The following is a 23,159-nucleotide window of genomic DNA, read 5'->3' as shown; positions in this document are numbered from 1 at the left end:
CAAATTCAACATACATGATTAAAAATTCTAGGTGTATTAAAGATTTAAATTCATATATTCAACTATTCACTCAGTGAATATTAATCAAGGACCTACTGTGGCTTTTCTAGGAAAAAGAAGATTCTGTCTCTTCTCATAGAACTTGAATCTAGTGTGGGTGACAGACAATAATCTCAGAAGCAAGGATATATGTGACATATGATGTAATATATGATTTAACATCAGTGTAGAGTTACTGCAGTATAACAATGGTGTGTCTTTCTGAGGAGGCAACACCTGAGCTGAGACCCAAATGAATGAGTGTGAAAGCCTTGTGGATGTCTGGAGAAAGAACATTTCAACAAGAAGGAAAAACAAGTGCAAAGATCTGAGGATGTATAAGCTTCACATGTTTGCAGATCAAAAAGACTGAAGTCAGAGCAAGAGTTGGGGAGGAGGTTGAAGAAGCAGGCAGGGACATGATCATGGGGGACCTCATAAGCCATAGTAAGAGTTTGGATTTTATGCTAAATGAAAGAAATCACTGGAGGCTTTTGAACTGTGTTTTATATGATATATATTTTATAGTGTAATTCTGGTTGCTCCATGGAGAGCAGACTTCTCCATGAGAGTGGAAAGGGGGAGCTCAGTTGGGGGCTAAAGAGGCAAGGTGATAGCCTAGAAACCAAGTCACAAGATTGTTTTAAAACTGAGGGAGTGATGAACTCTCTTGAATGCTTCTAATAATTGATGGGGATGAAAACCTGATTGGAGTGCATACAGGAAAGAAAGTAAATATAAAATAGTTAAACAGAAAATATTTTTAGAAGAAATAGAAGAAAATACATTCAGAAGATTTAATGGAAGGTTTATATATTTTACAGAACAAGAATTTAAATAAATATTTTCAAAAGCAAAATATACCACACAGATAGCCAAAACAAAAACAGATTGTAAAAATATGTCAACTACATTAATACCTGTAATAGAAAAAGAGCTTTCACAAATCAATGAGAACAGACAATAAATAGGAAAAAAATGTGTGAATGTTATGAACTGGAAATTTACACATGAAGCAAATCAAAAATCCATTAAACATATGAAAAGATTCTGAACATTACTGGTGACGAAAGAGCAATGAAAATAAAATGTTATGCTTTTGGTTGAAAACTTAAATTTTTCAAAAAATAATCTGACATTAACTAACAAAATTTAAATATGCATATCCTTTATCACAGTTATTCTAGATCTAGGAATCTACCACACAAACACACACACACACAAAAACAACAACAACAAAGAAAGTTTGCTGTAGTACGTGACTACTGATCAAGTGGAAAATAATTGAATAAAATGTGGTCCATACACCAGCACAATATCATGTAATTTTTATTTTAAAACTGTTAGATCTATACTAATTGACTTGAAAGAATTTTTACAATGTACTAAGTAGGGAAAGCAAAGTGAAAGGAGATTGTACACTATGATTTATATATTGTATGTATGAAGGACTGTCAGTAAAGTATTAATAATATTTCTCTCTGTCTAATGAGATTTCTAGTGTTTTTCACTTTTTTATATTTAAGAGGAAAATTACTAAAATACATCCCAAGTAAATTTTTTGCAGAATTATAAATACTAGTAATAAATTATAAATACTAGTAATAACAGACTTTAATTTTTATATTTATTCAGTTATGTAAACTAGTTTAGATCAAACTGGTATTGAGTATCAAATAGGTACAATTACCATTTAACATCTACATTTATTTTGTAACCTGCAACTTTACCAAATCCTATACACTAACAACAAAAGGTCAGAAAGAGAAATTAAGGAAACAATCCCATTTACCATCACATCAAAACGAATAAAATACCTATGAATAAACCTACCTAAGGAGACAAAAGACCTGTACTCAGAAAATTATAAGATACTGATGAAAGAAATCAAAGATGACACAAATAGATAGAGAGATATACCACATTCTTGGACTGGAAGAATCAACATTATCAAAATAACCACACTACCCAAAGCAATCACAATGCAATGCAATCTCTATCAAATTACCAATGGTATTCTTCACAGACTTAGAACAAAAAAAATTACAATTTGTGTGGAAATACAAAAGACACCAAATACCTAAAGCAATATTGAGGGGGAAAAATGGAGCTGGAGGAATCAGGCACCTTGACTTTAGACTGTACTACAAAGCTACAATAATCAAGAGTATGGTACTGGCATAAAAACAGAAATATAGACCAATGAAACAGGATAGAAAGTCCAGTGATAAACCTACGCACCTATGGTTACTTAATCTATGACAAAGGAGGCAAGACTAAACAGTGGAGAAAAGACAGTCTCTTCAATAAGTGGTGCTGGGAAAACTGGACAGCTACATGTAAAAAAATGAAATTAGGACAATCCCTAACACCATACACAAAAAAAACTCAAAATGGATTAAAGACCTAATGTAAGACCGGACACTATGAAACTGTTAGAGGAAAACATAAGCAGAACCCTCTCTGACATAAATCACATCAAGATCTTTTTGGATCCACCTCCTAGAGTAGTGAAAATAAAAACAAAAATAAACAAATGGGAACTAATTAAACTTAAAAGCTTTTGCACAGCAAAGGAAACCATAAACAAAATAAAAAGGCAACACACAGAATGGGAGAAAATATTTGCAAATGAATCTACTGACAAGGGATTAATCTCCAAAATATACAAACAGCTCATGAAGCTCAATTTAAAAAAGGCAACAACCCAATAAAAAACAAACAACCCAATCAACAACCCAAATCAAAAATGGGCAGAAGATCTAAATAGACGTTTCTCCAAAGACATACAGATATCCAAGAGGCACATGAAAAGATGCTCAATATCAATAATTATTAGAGAAATGCAAATCAAAACTACAATGAGATATCACCTCACTGGTCAGAACGGCCATCATCAAAAAGTCTACAAACAATTAATTCTGGAGAGGGTGAGGAGAAAAGAGAACCCTCAAACACTGTTGGTGGAAATCTAAGTCTCCATAAGGAGAACAGTATGGACGTTCTTTAAAAAACTAAAAATAGAACTACCCTATAATCCAGCAATTCCACTCCTGGGAATATACTCAGAGAAAACTGTAATTTGAAAAAATGCATGCATCCCAATGTTCAATGCAGCACTATTGACAATAACCAAGACATGGATGCAACCTAAATGTCCATCAACAGATGAATGGATAAAAATGATGTGGTACATATATACAATGGAATGTTATTCACCCATAAAAAAAGAATGAAATAATGCCATTTGCAGCCACATGGATGGACATAGAGATTGTCATACTAAGTGAAGTAAGTCAGACAGAGAAAGACAAATAGCATATGATATCACTTATATGTGTAATCTAAAAAGATGATACAAATGAACTTATTTACAAAACAGAAACACACTCACAGACTTTGAAAATAAAGTTATAGTTACCAAAGGGGAAATGTCGGGGAGAAGGATAAATTAGGAGGTTGGGATTAACATATACACACTACTATATATAAAATAAATAATCAACAGGGACCTTCTGTATAGTACAGGGAACTCTATTCAATGCTCTGTAATGACTTATATGGGAAAGAAACTAAAAAGAGTGGATATATGTATATGTATAACTGATTCATTTTCCTGTTCACCTGAAACTAACACAACATTGTAAGTCAACTATACTCCAATAAAAATTTTTTAAAAATAAAACAATAAAAATAACATTTACATTTAATCTTTTATTATTTGCAACATCATTTTGTAAGTTAGTTTATAGAATTCTCAAAGTAGCTGTCTAGCATCATTTCAGATATAAGGAAAATTAGAGTCAGGGGAGGGGAAGAAGGATTAAGTAATTTGTAGGGTAGGTGACACAGATCATTTAATTCTTAGATTAAGGCTTTCACATTAATTTCACATGTCAGATTAAAGTTACTAGCATGGATTAGAAAGTAAATATTCATCATCTTAAGTCTTATTGGATACCTTTAGACTTGCATAGAATGGATGGTAATGAAAAAAAAAAACCCAACAATTCCTCTTGTAGCAAATTATTATTGGGAAAAGAACACAGGTAAAATATCTTGAAAAAGTGTGTACGTTCAAAATTGTGATCATTATTGCAATATATAGAGACTTCCCCATAATACTCTTGGTCAATCCTTGCATTTCACTCAATTGCCCCTAGGGGAAGAGGAATGAGTTATCTGATTGGTGAGTTTCAGAAAATAAAATGGGCATGCTGGACTCAGACACATTTGAGCTTTCCCTTGTCAGTGCTTGTTCAGGGAAAGGTATACTAAAGTCTCTTTTCTTGCTCATACAGGGATAGTCCCCTCTCTCTATGATGTCTGTCTAAGTTAGTGGTGAAATATTGGAAACACAAATAATTAAGTCAGGTCCTCCAACCAACTCTTCCAAGGAATAAAGCTGACGTTTTTATTTTACCTGCCCATCTTTTATTTATATTCAAATCATGGGAAGGAAAAACAAAAGATGCTGTTGATTGATCCCCTAAAACTAAAATATTGGGACCTTCAAGATGGCAGAGGAGTAAAACATGGAGATCACCTTCCTCCCCAAAAATACATCAAAAATACATCTACATGTGGAACAACTCCTACAGAACACCTACTGAAGGCTGGCAGAAGACCACAGAATTCCCAAAAGGCAAGAAAATCCCCACATACATGGGTAGGGAAAAAGAAAAAAGAAAAAACATAGACAAAAGAATAGGGGTGGGACCTGCACCTCTGGGAGGGAGCTGTGAAGGAGGAAACGTTTCCACACACTAGGAAGCCCCTTCACGGGCAGAGATGGGGAGGTTCGTGTGGGGGAAGCTTCAGAGCCATGGAGGAGAGCCCAGGAACACGGGAGCAGAAGGCAAAGCAGAGAGATTCCCACACAGAGGATGGGTGCCAACCAGCACTCACCAACCTGAGAGGCTTGTCTGCTAACCCGCCGGCTGGGGCAGGTTGGGGTTGGGAGCTAAGGTTCGGGCTTTGGAGGTCAGATCCCAGGGAGAGGACTGGTGTTGGCTGTGTGAACACAGCCTGAAGAGGGCTAATGCACCACAGCTAGACCAGAGGGAGTCTGGGGAAAGTGTGGATCTGCCTAAGAGGCAAGAGACCATTGTTTCGGGGTGCGCAAGGAGAGGAAATTCAGAACACTGCCTAAACGAGCTCTGGACTCTGCTGTTGCAGGCTTGACCTGCATTTTGTACCCCTCCATCCACCCGGCCTGAGTGAGGAAGAGAACCAAATTAGCTGCTCCTTTAACCCTCTTCTGTCTGGGTGAAGAACAGACGACAGAGGGCGACCTACATGCAGAAGGGGTGCCAAATTCAAAGTTGAACACCAGGAACTCTGTGAACAAAGAAGAGAAAGGGAAATTTCTCCATGAGCCTCAGGAGCAGTGGATTCAATCTCCACAATCAACTTGATGTACCCTGCATCGTGGAATACCTGAATAAACAACGAATCATCCCAAAACTGAGGCAGTGGACATTGAATGCAACTATAGACTTGGGGTTTTCCTTCTGCAACTAATTTGGTTCTAGTTTTATGTTTATCTTAGTTTAGTATCTAGAGCTTCTTATCATTGGTAGATTTGATTATTGATTTAGTTGCCCTTTCCTTTCATATATATATATATATATATATATATATATATATATATATATATATATATATATATATATATATATACTTTTATTTTCCTTTTTCTCTTCTTGTGAGTGTGTATGTGTATGCTGCTTTGTGTTATTTTGTCTGTATAGGTTTGCTTTTACCGTTTGTCTTAGGAATCTGTCGGTGTGGTTTATTAGTATACTTTTTGGTACTTGTTATCATTGGTGCATTTGTTTATTAGTTTGGTTGCACTCTTCTTACTTTCTTCTATTTTATTAATTTTTATTTTTTAATTTTTAATCATTATGTTTTTATTTTCTATTTTAATAACTTTTTTTTCTTTTTTGTTTCTTTTTTTTCTCCCTTTTCTTCTGAGCCATGTGGCTGACAGGATCTTGGTGCTAGGTCCGGGTGTCTGGCCTGAGTCTCTGAAGTGGGAGAGTTGAGTTAAGGACATTGGTCCACCAGAGACCTACTGGGCACACACAGTATCAAATGGACAAAGGCCAACCAGAGATATCCATCCAAACCCTAAGACCCATCTCCACTCAAAGACCAGCAAGCTACACTGGGGAACACCTTATGCCAAACAAATAGCAAGACAGGAACACAACCACACCCATTAGAAGTGAGGCTGCCTAAAATCATAATAAGTTCACACACACCAAAACAAACCACCAGACGTGGTTCTGCCCACCAGAAAGAAAAGATCCAGCCTGAACCATCAGAACACAGGCACCAGTCCCCTCCACCAGAAAGCTTACAAAACACACTGAACCAACCTTACCCACTGGGGGCAGACACCAAAAACAATGGGAACTACGAACCTGCAGCCTGCAAAAAGGAGACTCCAAACACAGTAAGTTAAGCAAAATGAGAAGACAGAGAAATGCACAGCAGATGAAGGAGCAAGGTAAAAACCCACCAGACCAAACAAATGAAGAAGAAATAGGCAATCTACCTGAAAAAACAATTCAGAGTAATGTGAATAAACATGATCCAAAATCTTGGAAATAGAATGGAGAAAATACAAGAAACGTTTAAAGGATTTAGAAGAACTGAAGAGAAAACCAACAATGATGAACAACACAATAAATGAAATTTAAAATTCTTTAGAAGGAATCAGTAGCAGAATAACTTAAGCAGAAGAACGGATAAGTGACCTGGAAGATAAAAGATTGGAAATAACTACCACAGAGCAGAAAAAAGAAAAAAAAGAATGAAAAGAATTGAGGACAGTCTCATAGACCTCTGGGAAAACATTAACCATACAAATATACAAATTATAGGGGTTCCAGAAGAGGAAGAGAAAAACAAAGGTACTGAGAAAATATTTGAAGAGATTACAGTTGAAAACTTCCCTAATATGGGAAAGGAAATAGTCAATCATGTCCAGGAAGTGCAGACGGTCCCATACAGGAAGAATCCAAGGAGAAACACACCAAGACACATATTGATAAAACTATCAAAAGTTAAATATAAAGAAAAAATATTAAAAGCAGCAAGGGAAAAACAACAAATAACACACAAGGAAATCCCCATAAGGTTGACAGCAGATCTTTCAGCAGAAACTCTGAAAGCCACAAGAGAGAGGCAGGACATATTTAAAGTAATAAAAGGTAAAAATTTACAACCAAGATTACTTACCGATCAGGAATCTTATTCAGATTCGACAGAGAAATTAAAACCTTTACAGACAAGCAAAAGCTAATAGAATTCAGCACGATGAAACCAGCATTACAACAAATGCTAAAGGAACTTCTCCAGGCAGGAAACACAGGAGAAGGAAAAGACCTACAAGAGCAAACCCAACACAATTAAGAAAATGGTAATAGAAACATACATATCGATAACTACCTTAAATGTAAATGGATTAAATGCTCCAACCAAAAGCCATAGACTGGCTGAATGGAGAAGACCCATATATCTTCTGTCTACAAGAGACCCACTTCAGACCTCGGGACACATACAGACTGAAAGTGAGGGGATGGAAAAAGATATTCCATGCAAATGGAAATCAAAAGAAGTCTGGAGTAGCAATCTCATATCAGACAAAATAGACTTTAAAATAAAGAATAATTAAAGAGACACAGAAGGACACTACATAATGATCAAGCGATCAATCCAAGAAGATATAACAATTGTAAATATTTATGCACCCAACATAGGAGCACCTCAACACATAAGGCAAATGCTTACAGCCATAAAAGGGGAAATCGACAGTAGCACAATAATAGTAGGGGACTTTAACACCGCACTTTCATCAATGGACAGATCATCAAAAATGAAAAATAAATAAGGAAACACAAGCATTAAATGATACATTAAACAAGATGGACTTAATTGATATTTAGAGGACATTCCATCCAAAAACAACAGAATACACTTTCTTCTCAAGTGCTAATGGAACATTCTCCAGGATAGATCATATCTTGGGTCACAAATCAAGCCGTGGTAAATTTAAGAAAATTGAAATCATATCAAGTACCTTTTCTGACCACAATACTATGACACTAGATATCAATTACAGGAAAAAAATCTGTAAAAAATAAAACACATGGAGGCTAAACAATACACTACTAAATAACCAAGCGATCACTGAAGAAATCAAAAGGAAATTTAAAAATACCTAGAAAAAAATGACAATGAAAACACGACCACCTAAAACCTATGGGATGCTGCAAAAGCAGTTCTAAGTGGGAAGTTTATCTCAACACAATCCTACCTCAAGAAACAAGAGACATCACAAGTAAACAACCTAAACTTACACCTAAAGAAATTAGAGAAAGAAGAACAAGAAAACACCAAAGTAAGCAGAAGAAAGAAATCATAAAGATCAGATGAGAAATAAATGAAAAACAAATGAAGGAAACAATAGCTAAGATCAATAAAGGTAAAAGCTGGTTCTTTGAGAAGATAAAAAAAATTGATAAACCGTTAGCCAGACTGATCAAGAATAAAAGGGAAAAGATTCAAATCAATAGAATTAGAAATGAAAAAGGAGAAGTAATAACAGACACTGCAGAAATACAAAGGATCATTAGAGATTACTACAAGCAACTATATGCCAATAAAATGGACAACCAGGAAGAAATGGACCAATTCTTAGAAAAGCACAACCTTCCAAGACTGAACGAGGAAGAAATAGAAACAATAAACAGACCAATCACAAGCACTGAAATTGAGACTGTGATAAAATATCTTCCAACAATAAAAAGCCCTGTACAAGATGGCTTCACAGGTGAATTCTTTCATATATTTAAGGTAGAGCTAACACATATCCTTCTCAAACCCTTCCAAAATATAGCAGAGGGAGGAACACTCCCAAACTCATTCTATGAGGCCACCATTATCCTGATAACACAACCAGACAAAGATGTCACAAAGAAAGAAAACTACAGGCCAATATCACTGATGAACATAGATGCAAAAATCCTCAACAGAATACTAGCAAACAGAATCCAGCAGCACATTAAAAGGATCATACACCATGATCAAGTGAGGTTTATCCCAGGAATGCAAGTATTTTTCAATATACACAAATCAATCAACAAGATAAACCATATTACCAAACAGAGAAAAACCATATGATCATCGCAATAGATGCAGAAATAGCTTTTGACAAAATTCAACACCCATTTTCAATAAAAAAGCTCCAGAAAGTAGGCAGAGGGAGAACATACCTCCACATAATAAAGGCCATATATGACAAATTCACAGCCAACAACATTCCCAATGGTGAAAAACTGAAACCATTTCCACTAAGATCAGGAAAAGACAGTGTTGCCCACTCTCACCACTGTTATTCAACATAGTTTTGGAAGTTTTATCAACAGCAATCAGAGAAGAAAAAGAAATAAAATGAATCCAAATAGGAAAAGAAGCAGTAAAACTGTCACTGTCTGCAGATGACGTGATACTATACATAGAGAATCCTAAAGATGCTACCAGAAAACTACTAAAGCTAATCAATGAATTTGGTAAAGTAGCAGAATACAAAATTAATGCACAGAAATCTCTTGCATTCCTATACACTAATGACGAAAAATCTGAAAGTGAAATTAAGAAAACACTCCCATTTACCATTGCAGCAAAAAGAATAAAATATCTAGGAAAAAACCTGCCTACGGAGACAAAAGACCTGTATGCAGAAAATTATAAGACACTGATGAAAGAAATTAAAGATGATAGAAATAGATGGAGAGATATACCTTGTTCTTGGATTGGAAGAATCAACATTGTGAAAATGACTCTACTACCCAAAGCAATCTACAGATTCAATGCAATCCCTATCAAACTACCAATGGCATTTTTCACAGAACTAGAACAAAAAATTTCACAATTTGTATGGAAACAGAAAAGACCTCGAATAGCCAAAGCTATGTTGATAAAGAAAAACAGAGCTGAAGGAATCAGGTTCCCTGACTTCAGACTATACTACAAAGCTGCAGTAATCAAACAGTATGGCACTGGCACAAAAACAGAAATATAGATTAATGGAACAGGATAGAAAGCCCAGAGATAAACCCACACACATATGGTCACCTTACCTTTGATAAAGGAGGCAAGAATATACAATGGAGAAAAGACAGCCTCTTCAATAAGTGGTTCTGGGAAAACTGGACAGCTACAAGTAAAAGAATGAAATTAGAATACTCCCTAACATTATACACAAAAATAAACTCAAAATGTATTAAAGACCTAAATGTAAGGCCAGACAATATAAAATTCTTAGAGGAAAACTTAGGCAGAACACTCTATGACATAAATCACAGCAAGATCCTTTTGGCCCACCTCCTAGAGAAATGGAAATAAAAACAAAAATAAACAAATGGGACCTAATGAACTTAAAAGCTTTTGCACAGCAAAGGAAACCATAAACAAGACAAAAAGACAACCCTCAGAATGGGAGAAAGTATTTGCAAATGAAGCAACTGACAAAGGAGTAATCTCCAAAATGTACAAGCGGCTCACACAGCTCAATATCAAAAAAACAAAAACCTAATTCAAAAATGGGCAGAAGACCTAAATAGCCATTTCTCCAAAGAAGATGTACAGATTGCCAACAAACACATGAAAGAATGCTCAACATCAGTAAACATTAGAGAAATACAAATCAAAACTACAATGAGGTATCACCTCACACCCGTCATAATGGCCATCATCAAAAAATCTACAAACAATAAATGCTGGAGAACGTGTGGAAAAAAGGGAACCCTCTTGCCCTGTTGGTGGGAATGTAAATTGATACAGCCACTATGGAGAAGAGTATGAAGGTTCCCTTAAAAAGTAAAAATAGAACTCCCGTACGACCCAGCAATCCCACTACTAGGCATATACCCTGAGAAAACCATAATTCAAAAAGACTCATGTAACACAATATTCATTGCATCACTATTTACAATAACCAGGACATGGAAACAACCTAAGTGTCCACTGATCGATGAATGGATATAGAAGATGTGGCACATATATACAATGGAATATTACTCAGCCATAAATGAAATGAAATTAGGTTATTTCTAATGAGGTGGATGGACCTACAGTCTGTCATACAGTGTGAAGTAAGTCAGAAAGAGGAAAACAAATTCCATATGCTAACACATATATATGGAATCTAAAAAAGAAGAAAATTGTTCTGAAGAACCTAGGGGCAGGGCAGGAATAAGGACGCAGATGTAGAGAATGGACTTGAGGATATGAGGAGGGGGAAGAGTAAGCTGTGACAAAGTGAGAGAGTGGCATGGACATATATACACTACCAAACGTAAAATAGATAGCTAGTGGGAAGCAACCGCATAGCACAGGGAGATCAGCTTGGTGCTTTGTGACCACCTAGAGGGGTGGGTTAGAGAGGGTGTGTGGGAGACGCAAGAGGGAGAGGATATGGGGATATATATATATACTGACTCATTTTGTTATACAGAAGAAACTAACACACCATTGTAAAGCAATTATACTCCAATAAAGATGTTAAATAAATAAAATAAAACTTGACTATTGGATTGTTCGAGCCAGGAAATTTGCTAATTATATGTAAGGACTCATAAGTGCAGAATAAAATAACATTTGTAGAGATTAATTTATGTGGCCAGGATATATGGTTGTACCATGGGCTTTAGCAATCAGGGGTATAAAAGTTTTCAAACATAGTTATTGCCAACACACTATATTGCATTTTACAGCTGATTTATACTCTAGTACACATGGCTTTTACCAGGTTCATGTGGGTGAGCAGCTGTAACCTTTGACTTTGTGAGTATGGGTAACACTATAAGAATTTGATTTTGTTTGGTCAAAATTGTCCAAAAGTGAGCAGTTATTTTAAATGGGCAGAACTAACTTTTAACGAGGCCTTAACAAACACAGGAGTACAGATCTCAATATGTAGCCTCAGCTGTGGCAAAAAAAAATGGGGAAAGAATTTCTGTCAACAAGGAAGACACTTAGGCATTAAGGCACAAAAACATTTTTCTAAATCTGTAAAGCAGGCCAGATTTTAAACTTCATAGCCAAATGTGTTCTGCACATACTACAGCGCATTAATAAGACTCTAGATTTAAATTAAGTAGAAACCAGAAAAGACATGCCAGGAAGCTCATGTTGTGGAGTTTATATACTAAACCTCTATTATTATCATTCTGTCTTTTCATAAGCCCATAGTGCAAGAAATGTGGTGAACAAGGATACATAAATAATACTGTTCAGTCTGGCTGTTGAGTACCTCCTCTGCAGTGCAGGCTTCTCAGGGCATCTAAACACATTGGGCAAACACCTAATGATACATCCACATACATTTTCTCCATATTATTTTGTCTCTAATCTCCAATGTTGTTCCGCTGAGGTCCTGGTCAACAACCAAACCTTTCACCTCTGCCCAAGAGTACATGTATATCCTTACATCAGATAACTTTTCCTTCCTTACAAAGTTGATAATCAATTGTTCCTCTTGCAGATCTGTCCCACTAGAAGGATTTCCTTTACTGCAGCTCTTTAGGATAACAAAGGAAGCTTTATTGTAAAACTAGTTTATTTTTTCAGCTCATGCCAAAATATTGAGCATACCTATTGAAGGTCTAAGTCTGGGTTTCTTCCTGTTATTAGCTTGTCATAGGGAACACTCATGAATAAACAGTTGTTGGCTGAAAGAGAGGCATTGACAGGTTTGGGTGACATGAAGGACTGAGCCACTTGTTCAGGCATCTGGCACTTTTTCATGTTATCCTGGATCCAGTCAGCCTTGACTCCAAATGATAAAACACATGATGGATTGCTGTTGTGCCCACCCAAACTATGACCATGGTGGATCTCAGAGATCCCAGATCAAAATAGGCAGCTCTATTCTGACAGTAATTTGATGCCCAGTGGCTCAGATCTCAGTTGCTACTAGGTCCCAAGAGCATAGTAGAAGCTGTTTTTCAAGTAGATAGCTGCTTCTCTTCCATAAACTACTACTTCTCTTCCATAACCTACTACAGGGCCCTCTCAACCTCTGGGCTTCTCTCAAAACTGCCAGCATTCAAAGTCACTTGATAAATGAATCAAACAAATATTCCTCAAAAATACAAAGAATCCAACAGAAAAATGCACCTAGATTTTAGTGGTAGGAGGTACAAAGTGAAATAACTTGTTTTTCCTTATGAAGCTGTCCTAGCATAATCATTGGACCCCTAAAATCTTCACTAATTTGACCATCTCTGAATTACTGTAGGGTGTACTCCCTAACCTCTAGAACGCATGTGTTTTGTCAGGGCATCAAGGAGAGGAAAATTAGAAGAGAAATTGGACTTGTTTTAATGTCAGCTAATTTCAACTTTTAAATACTTTCTTTATATGCTATCATGGGGATCTTCCAAATATAACAGACTGCACTGAGTTAGTAGTTGAGTGACCTGAGCATGCCATTCCTTTTTTTCCTACATTTCCTAAGATATTTAATAAAAGCCATCCGATTTCATAATCAATAAAATGACCATTGCTTCTACATTTTCCCACATGCTAGATATTGCCTGAGTCATTACTTCCCCTTCCACTTGTACATCATCCCAATCCACCAAGAAGTTAGGATCTTAGTAATTGTTGTGTTACTGTAAGCCACCCTATTCACCAGGGTAGTGTTCTTTGTTACCATCTGATGAACAATTGATGCATTTCCAGGATTCTAGCCTGAGGGTGTGCTCTCTAGGGCACTAATACAAACTATCTTATTTGGGTTAACCCAAAAGCAAACACTGAGACAAGGTCCTTGGTTGCATATAGTTTATTTGGTAGTGATCTCAGGAAGCACAAGTTAAGGGGTGAGGAAATGAGATGAAGAAGAGAGAAAAAAATAAATTTTACATTAAGCAATGGATTACCATTATGTGCAAGTGGGCCTCAATCCGACTGGGGATCAACTGAGAAATTATTTAGAATATTCTTTCAATGAATGGGGAAGCTGGAGTGTTTATCCTCCTAGCCCCATCTCATATTTATTGAAGTTTGCCCGTAAGGGCATTAAATTCCTCATTCCAGGCTGCCCTGTGCATGGACTACATAAATTCTTATAGAACTATAGAAAGCTCTCAGAGAGAGAAGCACAGAGACCTAAGCCCTTAAAGTCAACATTTGTGCAATATGTGATGGACGTCAACAGTGTCTGCTGACCATAAAACTTCATGTTCTGCTTTTCTTCCAATTACAGGAAAAAAAAAAAAACCCAGAAATTTCTATTCATACAATATTTGCCCACAATTATACCCACAATTTCACTACACTCAGCAGGCATTTCTTTGGAACTCTGTTGTCCACATCTTTTCCTCAGGATCAATACCTCCCTTTCAGCCCCAAATTTCTTCACATAGAACTCAAGGCACTTCATCTGGCTGTAAACTACCTTTCAGCATCTCTATCAACTATAGCCTTCCACTCACTGTAAATATCATGACCAACTACTCATAATTTTTCTGATAATCTCAGAACCATGTGTCATTGTTCATAGTGTACCCTAAGACTGGAAGAGCACTGAAATCCTTATCCTCCAACACTCAATTCCATCATGAAGTCTTCCCTTGCTGCCCTTGTCAAAATTGATTATTCAGAATATTCTTGTCATGACATAATTCAATTTGTGTGCCTCTATTAAGGACTTGCTACAATCTATCACACCTATTTTTCAGAAAACAAGATAGTATTTTTCTCCCCACCAATTGGGTAATTAGGTACTTTTTCATATCTTCCTCTCTGCAATATCTACTGTGGTATGTTGCCTATAAGAAGTAGTCAACCTTTGTTTCTAAGATGATACCATTCATTATATAAAAAAATAAAAAAATAAAAAAGTAGTCAATAAATCATGTATAATTGTATATTGACTGAATGAAAGACAAATCATATTTTCAAAGAGGAAGTGAATATGAGTTGGTACCTGTTGCCATTAAATCCTGCTGCATACTCTTGGGTCTTTGCCTCTGACATCAGATAGAAGGAAGATAGTGATAATAAGAAAAAGAAATAATGGCAGTTGTCAAAGGGGCTTCCTCTAGTTCAGGTGAGCTAGTTTTACTCAATGCCAGGAGAACCCAGTGAGATGGTTAAGCCCGGATATTTTCAACTGACTAGCTATACACTGTTCATCATGCCAAAAAGGCTGGCATCCTTTACTGATCAGACAGAATTGGTTGGTCGCTGAAAGACCATATTTCTTAATCAAGTGGTGAGAATTTATCCAAAACTGTTTTCATAAACAATTTCAAAAAGAAACAAAGATGAAGTAGGGAAAATCAGAATGTAACTGTACAAGCTTAAAACTACAAGTGGAAAGTGGATTGGTAGTTTTTACCAGTTTTCCATTTTCCCTTCCTCAGCTGGAAACACTTAGAGAATCTAGAATCTATATATTATATTTGGGAGAAGTGAAACATTTTGAAACACAGAAACTCATTGATTAAAAAACAAATTGAATTTCATCAAAATGTAGTCAATACTTTTTTCAGAGATTCAATTTATTAAGAACAATTACATATGAAAATATTCAATTAAAATATCTTACTGCTCAAAATATCTTAGTGTTTAATTTTCTCTTTCTAAGTTTAAAAACATATTTAACCTATTTAATAAAACCTAGTTAGCAAAAGATTAGCTCTGCCAATATTAAAGTGCATGTTTCCATTAAAATGTAGATATAGTTTAACACAGATATAGATTCTCAATTCAAATTCATATATTTAATGTAAGTAAAGTCATGGCAACCCACACTGCTATCACACCTATTAGCTTGTTACACATAGTATCCAGTTGTCTTAGGGACCTAAAAGAAGCTAAGTGCATTATCCAAAATGCAAAATCAGAAAAAAATCAAAGGATTTAAAAGAACACATGAAGGCATCTTATTGTGGTAGAATTGAAGAGACCACAAGAAAAGAGACGTAAAATACCCAGATTCGAACCCATTTATAAATAATATTTTAATTCTTTTTTTAAACATCTTTATTGGAGTACAATTGCTTTACAATGTTCTATTAGTTTCTCCTGTATAACAAGGTGAATCAGCTATATGTATACATATATCCCCATATCACCTTCCTCTTGCATCTCCCGCCCACACTCCCAACACCCTACATGGTCACACAGCACTGAGCTGATATCCCTGTGCTATGCAGCTACTTCCCACTGGCTATGTATTTTACATTTGATAGTGTATATATGTCAATGCTACTATCTCACTACATCCCATATTACCCTTCAACCCTTACGTGTCAAGTCCATTCTCTATGACTGCATCTTTACTCCTGTCCTGCCCCTAGGATCATCAGAAACTTTTTTTTTTTAGATTCCTTATATATGTGTTAGCATACTGTATTTGTTTTTCTCTTTCTGACTTACTTCACTCTGTATAACAGACACTAGGTCCGTCCACCTCACTACAAAAGACATAATTTCATTTCTTTTTATGTCTGAGTAATATTCCACTGTATATATGTGCCACATCTTCTTTATCCATTCATCTGTAGATGGACACTTAGGTTGCTTCCATGTCCTGGCTATTGTAAATAGTGCTGCAATGAATATTGTGGTACATGACTCTTTTTGAATTGTGGTTTTCTCAGGGTATGTGCCCAGTAGTGGGATTGCTGGGTCATACGGTAATTCTATTTTTCGTTTTTTAAGGAACATCCATACTGCTCTCCATAGTGGCTGTATCAATTTACATTCCCACCAACAGTGCAAGAGGGTTCCCTTTCCTACACACCCACTCCTGCATTTATTCTTTGTAGATTTTTTGATGATGGCTATTCTGACCAGTGTGAGGTGATATGTTATTGTAGTTTTGATTTGCACTTCTCTAATGATTAGTGATGTTGAGCATACATTAAGGTGTTTGTGGGCAATCTGTTTATCTTCTTTGGAGAAATGTCTATTTAGGTCTTTGGCCCATTTATGGATTGGGTTATTTGTTTTTTTAATATTGAGCTGCTTGTATATTTTGGAGATTAATCCTTTGTCAGTTGCTTCATATGCAAATATTTCCTCCCATTCTGAGGGTTGTCTTTTCATCTTGTTTATGGTTCCTTTGCTGTGAAAAGACTTTTAAGTTTCATTAGATCTCATTTGTTTACTTTTGTTTTTATTTCCATTTCTCTAGGAGGTGGGTCAACAAGGATCTTGCTGTGACTTATGTCATAGAGTGGTCTGCCTATGTTTTCCTCTAAGGGTTTTATAATGTCTGGTCTTACATTTAGGTCTTTAATCCATTTTGAGTTTATTTTTTTGTATGGTGTTAGGGACTATTCTAATTTCATTCTTTTATATGTAGCTGTCCAATTTTCCCAGCACCACTTATTGAAGAGGCTGTCTTTTCTGCATTTTATACTCTTGCCTCCTTTATCAAAAATAAGGTGACCATATGTGCATGGATTTATGTCTGGGCTTCCTATCCTGTTCCATTGATCTATATTTCTGTCTTTGTGCCAGTACCATATTGTTTTGATTACTGTAGCTTTCTAATATAGTCTGAAGTTAGTGAGCCTGATTCCTCCAGCACCGTTTTTCTTTCTCCAGATTGCTTTGGCTGTTCAGGGTCTTTTGAGGTTCCATACAAATTGTGAAATTTTTTGTTCTAGTTCTGTGAAAAATGCCATTGGTAGTTTGAGAGGGATTGCATTGAACCTGTAGATTGCTTTGGGTAGTATAGTCATTTTCACAATGTTGATTCTTCCAATGTTACAACATGGTATATCTCTCCATCTGTTTGTATCGTCTTTAATTTTTTTCATCAGTGTCCTATAGTTTTCTGCATACAGGTCTTTTGTCTACTTAGATAGGTTTACTCCTAGGAATTTTATTCTTTTTGTTGCAGTGGTAAATGGGAATGTTTCCTTACTTTCTCTTTCAGATTTTTCATCATTAGTGTGTAGGAATGCCAGAGATTTCTGTGCATTAATTTTGTATCCTAATACTTTACTAAATTCATTGATTAGCTCTAGTAGTTTTCTCGTAGCATCTTTAGGATTCTCTATGTATAGTATCATGTCGTCTGCAAACAGTGACAGTTTTATTCCTTCTTTCCAACTTGGATGCATTTTATTTCTTTTCATTCTCTGATTTCTGTGGCTAAAACTTCCAAAACTATGTTGAATAATAGTGGTTAGCATTGGCAACCTTGTCTTATTCCTGATTTTAGAGGAAATGGTCTCAAATTTTCACCATTGAGAATGATGTTGGCTGTGAGTTTGTCATATATGGCCTTTATTATGTTAAGGTAGGTTCCCTCTATGCCTACTTTCTGGAGAGTTTTTATAATAAATGCATGTTGAATTTTGTCAAAAGATTTTTCTTCATCTATTGAGATTATCATATGATTTTTTATCCTTCAGTTGGTTTATCTGGTGTATCACATTGATTGATTTGCATATATTGATCAATCCTTGCACTCTGGGATAAACCCCACTTGATCATGGTGTATGATCCTTTTAATGTGCTGTTGGATTCTGTTTGCTAGTATTGTGTTGAGGATTTTGCATCTATGTTCATCAGTGATACCGGCCTCTAGTTTTCTTTCTTTGTGACATATTCGTCTGATTTTGGTATCAGGGTGATGGTGGCCTCGTAGAATATGTTTGGTAGTGTTCCTCACTCTGCTATATTTTGGAAGAGTTTAAGAAGGATAGGTGTCAGCTCTTCTCTAAATGTTTGGTAGAATTCGCCTGTGACGCCATCTGGTCCTGGGTTTTTGCTTGTTGGAAAATTTTTAATCACAGTTTCAATTTCAGTGCTTGTGATTGGTCTGTCTATATTTTCTATTTCTTCCTGGTTCAGTCTCAAAAGGTTGTGCTTTTCTAAGAATTGGTCCATTTCTGCCAGGTTTTTTGACATATAGTTGCTTGTAGTAATCCCTCAGGATTCTTTGTATTTCTGCATTGTAAGTTGTTACTTCTCATTTTCCATTTCTAATTCTGTTGATGTGAGTCTTCTCCCTTTTATTCCTGGTGAGTCTGGCTAGTGGTTTATCAATTTTCTTTAACTTCTCAAAGAAGCAGCGTCTAGTTTTTTTGATCTTTGCTATAGTTTCCTTCAATTATTTTTCATTTATTTCTGATCTGATATTTATGATTTATTTCCCTTTACTAACATTGTTTTTTTGTTGTTGTTGTTCTTCTTCTTCTTCTTCTTTCTCTAATTGCTTTAGGTGCAAGTTTAGGTTGTTTATTTGAGCTTTTTGTTTGCTTGTTTTTTGAGGTAGGATTGCATTGCTATAAACTTCCCTCTTAGATCTTCTTTGGCTGCATCCCATAGGTTTGCATCATCGGGTTTTCATTGTCATTTGTTTCTAGGTATTTTTTGATTTCCTTTTGATTTCTTCAGTGATCTCTTGGTTGTTTAGTAGTGTAATGTTTAGTCTCTATGTGTTTGTATTTTTTACAGTTTATTCCTGTAATTCATATCTAGTGTCATGGCATTGTGGTCAGAAAAGATACTTGATACGATTTCACTTTTCTTAAATTTACTACGGCTTGATTTGTGAACCAAGATATTATCTATCCTGGAGAATGTTCCTTGAGCACTTGAGAAGAAAGTGTATTCTGTTTTTTTAGGCTGGAATTTCCTATAAATATCAATTAAGTCCATGTTGTCTAATGTGTCATTTAAAGCTTGTGTTTCCTTATTTATTTCATTTTAGATGATCTGTCCATTGGTGAAAGTGGGGTGTTAAAGTCCTATTATTATTGTGCTACTATTATTGTGCTACTGTCAATTTCCCCTTTTATGGCTGTTACCATTTTCCTTATGTATTGAGGTGCTCCTATGTTGGGTGCATAAATATTTACAATTGTTATATCTTCTTCTTATATTGATCCCTTGATCATCCTGTAGTGTCCTTTGTCTCTTGTGATAGTCTTTATTTTAAAGTCTATTTTGTCTGATATGAGAAGTGCTGCTCCAGCTTTCTTTTGATTTCCATTTGTATGGAATATCTTTTTCCTTCCCCTCACTTTCAGTCTGTATGTGACCCTAGGTCTGAATTGCGTCTCTGGTAGGCAACATATATATGGGTCTTGTTTTTGTATCCATTCAGCCAGACTAGGTCTTTTGGCTGGAGCATTTAATCCATTTACATTTTAGGTAATTATCAATATGTACGTTCCTATTACCATTTTCGTAATTGTTTTGAGTTTGTTCTTTTCGGTCTTTTCCTTTTCTTGTGTTTCCTGTCTAGAGAAGCTCCTTTAGCATTTGTTGTAAAGCTGGTTTGGTGGTGCTGAATTCCCTTAACTTTTGCTTGTGTGTAAAGGTTTTAATTTATCTGTCGAACCTGAATGAGATCCTTGCTGGGTAGAGTAATCTTGGTTGTATGTTTGTCCCTTTCATCACTTTAAATATGTCCTGCCACTCCCTTCTGGCTTGCAGAGTTTCTGCTGAAATATCACCTGTTAACCTTATGGGGATTCCCTTGTGTGTTATTTGTTGCTTTTCCCTTTCTGCTTTAATATTTTTTTGTATTTAATTATTTATAGTTTGATTAGTATGTGTTTTGGCGTGTTTCTCCTTGGATTTATCCTGTATGGGACTCTTTGCGTTTCCTGGACTTAATGGACTATTTCCTTTCTCATATTAGGGAAGTTTTCTAGAAAATCTCTTCAAATATTTTCTCACACCCTTACTTTTTCTCTTCCTCTTCTGGGACCCCTATAATTCAAAAGTTGCTGCATTTAATGCTGTCATAGAGGTCTGTGAGACTGTCCTCAATTCTTTTCATTCTTTTTTCTTTATTCTGTTTTGTGGAAGTTATTTCCACTCTTTTATCTTCCAGGTCACTTATCTGTTCTTCTGCCTTAGTTTTTCTGCTATTGCCTTCTAGAGAAATTTTTAATTTCATTTATTTTGTTGTTCATCATTGTTTGTTTGCTGTTTAGTTCTGCTAGGTCCTTGTTAAACGTTTCTTGTATTTTCCCCATTCTATTTCCAAGATTTTTGATATCTTTACTATCATTACTCTGAGTTTTTTTTCAGGTAGACTGTCAGTTTCCTCTTCATTTGTTTGGTCTGGTGAGTTTTCACCTCGCTCATTCATCTGCTGTGTATTTCTCTGTGTTCTCATTTTGTTTAACTTACTGTGTTTGGGGTTTCCTTTTTGCAGGCTGCAGGTTCATAGTTCCTGTTGTTTTTGGTGTCCGTCCCCAGTGGGTGAGGTGGGTTTAGTGGGTTGTGTAGCATTCCTGGTGGAGGGGATTGTTGCCTGTGTTCTGGTGGTTGAGGCTGGATCTTGTCTTTCTGGTGGGCAGGGACATGTCCTGTGGTGTGTTTTGGGGTGTCTGAGAACTTAGTATGATTTTAGACAGCCTCTCTGCTAATAGTTGGTGTGGTGTTCCTGTCTTACAACATTTTTATCATGGGGCATCCAGCACTGGAACTTGCTGGCTGTTGCATGGAGCTGGGTCTTAACGTTCAACTGGAGATCTCTGGGAGAGTTCTTGCTGATTGATATTATGTGGGGCTGGGAGGTATCTGGTGGACCAATGTCCTGAACTTGGCTCTCCCACCTCAGAGGCTCAGGCATGACACAATGCTGGAGAACCAAGACCCTGTCATCCTCACAGCTCAGAAGAAAAAAGAAAGAAATTAAATAAAATAGAAAATAAATAAATTAAAAAATTATTAACATAAAAAATTATGATAATTAAATAATTAAAGAAAAAATAATAATTAAAGCTAAAAGAAGAGAGCAACCGAACCAGTAAACAAATACACCAATGATTACAAGCACTAAAAACTAAATTGAGATAAACATAAATATTAGAAACAAATCAGTAGCAGCCAGCATACCCCAGGTCTACAGTTGCTCCCAAATTTCCACTGCGTCATTTTTGGGATGATTCGTTGTCTATTCAAGTATTCCAGAGATGCAGGGTACATGAATTCATGTGGGCATTTAATCCGCCTCTCCTTAGGCTGCATGGAGAAATTTCCCCTTCTCTTCTTTGTTCACATATCTCCTGGTATTCAGCTTTCGTTTTTGCCCCACCTCCATCTCTGTGTGTAGGTCACCCTCAGGTATCTGATCCCAGTGCAGACATGAAGGGCTTATAGCAGTAGCTGATTAGGTGGCTCTGGGTCACTCATGCCATGGGGAGAGAGGGGTACAGTAGTCATAATTGGAATGCTGGGCGGATCTGCGGTGGCAGAGACCACTGTCATGTTGCAACAGCTTGAGGCATGCCATGTGTTCTCCAAGGGAAGTTGTCCCTGGATCACAGGACCCTGGCAGTGGCAGGCTGAACAGGCTCTCAGCGGGGGCAGTGTGGATAGTGACCCACACTTGCACACAGGATTTTTGGTTGCTGCAGCAGCAGCGTTATTGTTTCATGCCTGTCTCTGGAGTCCAAGCTGATAACAATGGCTCATACCCGTCTCTGGAGCTAATTTAGGTGGCACTCTGCCTTCTGTGGGCAGATGGGGAAGGAATCCCCTCTCTTCACACACCCCAAAACAATGGTCTCTTGCCTCTTCTACAGGTCTAGACATTTTTCTGGACTCCGTCCTGGCTAGCTGTGGCACACTAGCCCCCTCAGGCTGTCTTCACGCAGCCAACCTCAGTCCTCTCCCTGGGATCTGACATCTGAAGCCTGACCCTCAGTTCCCAGACTCCACCCACCACAGTGGGTGAGCAGACAAGCATCTCAGGCTGGTGAGTGCTGGTTGGCACTGATCCTCTGTGTGGGAAACTCTCCACTTTGCCCTCTGCACCCTGTTGCTGCGCTCTCCTCCATGGCTCCGTGACACACCCCCTGCCCCCTCCTGGTCTCTATCACTGAAGGGGCTTCCTAGTGGGTGCAAACTTTTGCTCCTTCACAGCTCCCTCCCGGATGTACAGGTCCCATCCCTATTCTATTGTCTTTGTTTGTTTTTTTTTTTTTCTTTTGCCCTACACAGGTATGTGAGGATTTTATTGCCATTTGGGAAGTCTGAGGTCTTCTGCCAGTGTTCAACAGATGTTCTATAGGAATTCTTCCACATGTAGTTGAACTTCTGATGTATTT

The sequence above is a fragment of the Balaenoptera borealis genome, assembly GCF_965194805.1.
Source record: "Balaenoptera borealis genome assembly, chromosome: 17".
Taxonomy (NCBI): Eukaryota; Metazoa; Chordata; class Mammalia; order Artiodactyla; family Balaenopteridae; genus Balaenoptera; species Balaenoptera borealis.
Note: the sequence above shows the minus strand (reverse complement) of the source record.